Genomic DNA, 6,000 nt, shown 5'->3' with positions numbered 1-6,000 from the left:
AGACAGAGTTTTCCTTCTTCAATTTACCTTTAATATCTCTAGTCAATAAGATAGGCCACAAACAATTTAGTATGCATATTTTTATACACTCTTTTTCAGATTCTATAAAGAAATCTRAAAATTTCATTATTAAGCCAACTGCTGTGCTTTTGTCTTCCCCTCCCCCCTCATTGCTATTTTTTACAATTTTACACAATATAAAAAATTTATAGATTTTAACATTTACATGGAGTCTATAAAAACCTCTTGCTACATTATCATATTGGTAAGCTTTATTATCTTTTATTATTGCTTTATTCTCTCTCATGGATGAAATGTCTGATATTTTATTTTGAATTGTAATTTATTATACMGTTAATATCACAAGGGTATTTTTAACAAAACAATAACTGTAGAATACTGAAAAAAATATAGTATTAAGGAAGGGGTATATTCAATAGCATGAATGTTAACACAAACAGTAGRGAAGGAAAGACATTTTAATTATAGTTATCTTTGCTTTTATGGTGAAAGTAGAATATGTGACCCAAAAGGAAATAAATTAGGAGTTAGTCTCTATTGATTTATGGGTGAGCAGTTCTTTAGTGCCCATTATTCTATGCCCAAGATTAACTGAGTTGATATCAGATTTTTGCACTGTTCATATGAGAAGACCAACAAGTTTGACCTCATGAACTTTGAGACAGATCTATTAACATTACAGRATCTTTATGACTCCAATTTCTGTGCACTGAAAGAGAGAAAAGTATAATGACTGACAAAATGAAAATAGAAATCATTTGAAGTGGTTTCACATGAAGAAAGAGAGCAACAATTTCTAAGTTTAAAAGCCCATATGTAAAATAATTAGTCTCTGGGAAATTAGTCTTCAAAAAACCTACTTTACAGGTGCATACCATATTTTGACTAAATGAACTTTTCCCCTCACAATTATGCACAGAMCTCCTGCACTCTATAGCAAGCTTTGTGAAAGACAAAAATCTTGTCTGATTGACTCTTTTAAATCTTCAGCCTGGCACAGGATTAGTCCTGAAAGCAAACCTACAGCTGAGCAAGGTGCTGTGTGTAGTAACAAACAAACCTCACAACGATTGACTGCAGGAAGAGATCCTGACCATCACCTTCTCTAGGAACACAGGACCACAAGAGGACAGAGAACAATGGAAGCTGGAATGTGTGTGTCATTGGCACTTCTCTTTTGGCACCTGGCACATGAGACAGAACATTTACCCCTTCATCCCCCTTTATAAAACCCCTTTTCTTAACAAAGTGAAAGCCAAGAAGCTTAASATAGCAAAGGACAGCTCAGTGGGACCTAGTGACTGGAGTCTGGCAGGGCATTTGATGCCCCACCATGGTGAGAGAGGTCTGAGCAGAGTTCCTACAGGARCAGTGTCGAATATGCAGCCCCTGAATGAAGTGGTCAGGGATAATGAAACCRTGTTGRTGCTGACAAAGGAAACAGCATTCAMATAAGGGAAAAATCCAGGACRATCTCCATCCCCAGCTATCTTAGTTTCTCTCTCCCACCAAACCTTTCTCTGACCTCTCACAACTGTCTGGATTCAATCAGGATAGAGTGCCAGGGAGCAGGAAGGACGGTTTGGTCAGGATAGAGTGCCAGGGAGCCAGGGTCTGTGTGCCATGAACTGGGCATCCCACAGCATCCAGGCAAGGTGAGCAGGGCAGGCCTGGAGATGAGTGAATTACTGAGCATAGCTGTTGTCCAGCTGTGAAATTATCAGAGAGGAAATCACAAAGTAGCCTTTGCTCCAGGCAAGGGACTGTAAAGCTGGGTGAAAGAACTGCCTGTGTAGCTGTTGGTTTTATTGGTTTAATAAAAACGATACAAATAAACCAKCACAGCTTAGCTCAATGTGGAGTGTGAAATGCAAACAGCAAAAGTGATGGTCCAAGTACAGTAATTGTTTAGAAAATCCATCAATAATTGGTGATTAGGAGCTAGAAACTATACTAGATAACACATATATAGTACTAGACACAAGGATTTGCTTTCAAATAGATTCTGCTGAAAACAGAGTGTAAATCTAATCTGACTCTTGATCCATATCTAGACCTCTTCTGTTCTTAGGAAGAACCTCTCTATATCCAAGTATCCCAAGCCATGGAAAAATGAATCAAGAGGACACACAGTGTGCTTGGAGGACATGAAAATAGACAACTCTCTTCCTGAAACTGTTTCTGTCCCAGGAAAAGTGTATGCATTGACATAAAAAGCACTATACCAAGAGAATTCTACTGAGACGGGATGTTCCATTCACCCAGTACCTGATTTATTAATACTTAAAGGAGAGGATGTTCAATTACCTATTCCAGCAGTATCTAATTTTCTGCATAGAAGTATTCTAACACTTTAGTGGGAATGCAAAGCAAGAAATTGGCACTTTTAATTTAAGATACCAATGTGTGTTTTACTGTGAATAAAATCTTCATCTATGAATTTTTAATCACTAAAGCTACATGAAAGTTCATCATAGGTGAGAGGGTAAAATTCTCCATCTTGCATTCCTATTACGCTTCATAAATAATCTGGGTTGCCCAAGTCTCAAAGTATTTTGTGGATACATGAACCCACTGTGGAGAACTTTTGAGTGAGAGAGGTCCAGTCCAGGCTGTCCTCCATGAGGATAAAAATGCTCACAGTAAATTTACTTACTACCTATATATTCTTAAGGGGAAATCAGTTCCTAGAACTTGGGGGTTATGGGGTTGYTAGTGAGACTACATTTCTAGAGGCTGAAGCAGATATTAATTARAATTAATTTTKGAATRTTCTCTRCAGTGAGTAAGGRCATTTGCCATTAATYTAACAGTGTAGTAGCTGATAGGAATTAGTAAGCATAAACATATCTTCCTTCAGAGTGCAAAGAACCTGATACCTACACTTTCAGAAGTTTCCTTGATTTTATTTGGTTCCATGCATGAATATTTGCTCCAAAAGTAACTTAAAGCAAAAATCTCTAGTTGAGCAAAGGAGACATTTTATATACTAAAGGACTAAATACTATATTATATATACTCCTTGCAGTTTCCATGTTTCCATTGTTCTGCCAGTTCTAATAAAAGATTGAGAGAAAGTGAATCCTGAGACCACTGCATGCAGAAGAGCAACAACTTTCAAAGGAAGATCCATTTTGAAGAAGCAGATCCACTAGAGCACAAAGCAGTCAGAAAAATATTTAAATAAATGGCTAATAAAAAGTATTACAAAGATACACAAAGGCCTGAAATAAAACACTCTGTGCCAGGTTCTTCTTCAAATCAAGAGCCAGGAGAAACCAGGACTTACACAGGCATTCRTAACAAAGGCAGGATTTTCAGAAAGAAATGTGTTTTCTCCACAGAAGGTGGCCTCAACCTTGAAACAGTCTCCTGAAAGGCATTTTTCTCAGACATTAAATAAGTCCTAACAACATACATTTGTTAAAGAACTAATTTGCAGTAATAACACTGTGATATGTAAGAAATTATATATAACTTTCTTCATAGTGTTATGAATCAAAATCTATATACACGTGTGTATACATGGTTTATTTTAATGAACTGGAAGAAGGCACAGCCTCTTTGACCTGAATTCCAAGTAGATAAATATATTCTGATTTAAGAAAATATATAGTAGAAGATCTTCTTATCAACCCAGCTGATACAGTAATAGCCTCCATATCTTCAACTAGAATCTGATGTATCATCACTTTGGGTTGCCAGCCATTTAATCCTTTTTTATGTGTGAACAACTTTGTACTTGCTTTGGACTTGCAGAAGATTGGTGGAAAAGAGAGGACAAAATTCTCTAAACCAAGCTGTCTCTGTGCTGAGAGCAGCCACACTTCAAGTCCAGAGGCAGGCTGTGATAAGGAATGGTTATATTGGCATCGATACCTTGCGTTTGCTGTCTCTTGCACTCCCTGTCCTCATGTCGGGTTTCGTTTCCTCAATCTCTTCACCTCTTTGCTATYATGATACAAGAGACACCTTCCTAATACAAAASACYCAGGAATCTGTTCTTCTCWTCTCTRTTTCATMCTAGAATGGCCTTTGTGGTCACCAYGTGCAAGAAGAAAAGAGCATRAGTTGCTGCCTGTTGTGATTAATGCTTCGTGTAATTGTATGTGGCATTGAGATGCTATTCTCTTATGAGCATGTGAAAGCCCTRCAGAAGAGTGAAAGAAAGATTAAATCTACAATATTCTCTATTCTGTGAGACCTTTTCCAATGACCATGGTATGAATTTGGAAAAAAAGATCCCTGGTGTTCAAAGGTCAGCACCCAGTCACTGCAATAYTACAGTGGAAATTACAAGGAAACTCCTCTGAAAAATAAGCAGATSATAAAYARRAAGGAMAATCACCTCCTTTCACAACTTAATTCAAACCTCCTCTCTGTTGCCTGCAGGATTCATCTAGTTTTCACATTTGTCCTTTAAGGACCCTTTTATATCAGATTCTCTCACTCAGGCAAAGAGCAAGGTCATTTACAATGGAAATAGAAAGTTGATTAAAACAAATAACAAAGGCTGTAGTTTCAGCAAGTTAAAAAACCCTTAAAAGCATAAAATACACAAAACTAAGGCAGGATCTGGGTCTGATAGATTTCCACAGTAAGTTTCATGTGTTTCCATAGGACTCTACAGGTTTCCTCCACCATASTTATTCTGGCCTCAAAGTTCACCTTAGAACTGTGCTGGTAAAAATTGATATATAAAAGGCCAAGCAATTGATTCTCAAGGTGCTTGCAAAATGAAAGGCTACACCGCACTCACGTCCAAGCCATTACAAGGTGAGCARAGTAACTAAGTTCACATTTGAAACTCTCACCTCTCCAAAATATTGAAACTCACCATTATACTGTGCTGGGTGCTGGTCTTGGTGGACAGGGACAAGAAGGATAAAAACAGTTTTTCCCCTCTGCAATGTTTTTGTATTCCTTCAGTAACAGACTCCCTTTGCTAATTGCAAAGAATATTTCAACCCCTACAGAAGAAAAGAGCAGAAGAAATGGATGGAGGTGGGCCTACAGCCAGAAAGTTATCCATAGACTTTCAGACAACATCTCATTTAAGCTGATGAAACTCACTTTCACATGAGTTGTGACATAACCATGGCAGGARCTGACAAGTGTCAAAATCTTGTGGAACAAATAAGATTTCAAGTCCTATTCCTCTGTACCAAAGAAGAGCCAGCAAATACTACACATTTATTCTACTTTTTTTCCCGATGGCACTAACTCCTCTCAGCAGCTTCATTGGCACTCTGTGAGCATGTCCAATTCTCTCATTTACTTAGAATAGCTGCTGATATTTAAACGGAACTTTTCATGTCTTTTCCATAGAGACACCTTTCTAAATATCATTCTGCTGCGGGGAATAAAGAGTTACTCAGTTCTCTGTCATCAGGACTGGGGGTTCTCTGCAGGTTCTCTGGGCCCAAGGAGCAACCTCAATGTTCTAATGGCACACCAGTGTCTTAATAGAACAAACCAACAAGTGTGGACCTTGGCACAAAGGAAAGATAATGGTAAGAAAGAGATARATTTAGGTATCACTGACCTAAAAAGCTTTGATCATGGTGTCAAAGTGCAAACAAGGGCAAATGTTCAGCTTCTTCCCCCTTACAGTCRCATGCTAAGCCTGCACTGGGRAWATGTGATCTCTTGCAACCGATCAGGTCCTACAACCTATTTTTTTTCCAGAACAATTTCTACCTGATGCATAGAGATGAACCACACCACAGGGTGACTTCCTTGACCCCTCTCATCATCGCATGGTTCGGTCAAGTAGGGGAGACGAGTGCACTGTGTGGTCTCTATTCATAATGAGTGCACTCTGTGGGTCTCTATGCGTAAGGAGAAGAGAGGAGAAAGGATTGCTCTCGAAATTTTGGCACACTCTCAGCTACTTTAMAATACAGACAAAGCCTGGGACCATAAAATCCCTGAGATGTGGGCAGTACAGGCTCACAGCAGCCTGCTCACTCATCCAAG

The sequence above is a fragment of the Malurus melanocephalus genome, unplaced genomic scaffold (assembly GCF_030028575.1).
Source record: "Malurus melanocephalus ecotype Western Australia unplaced genomic scaffold, MMel_1.1 scaffold_90, whole genome shotgun sequence".
NCBI classification, from domain to species: Eukaryota; Metazoa; Chordata; class Aves; order Passeriformes; family Maluridae; genus Malurus; species Malurus melanocephalus.
This window is presented reverse-complemented; position numbering follows the sequence as displayed.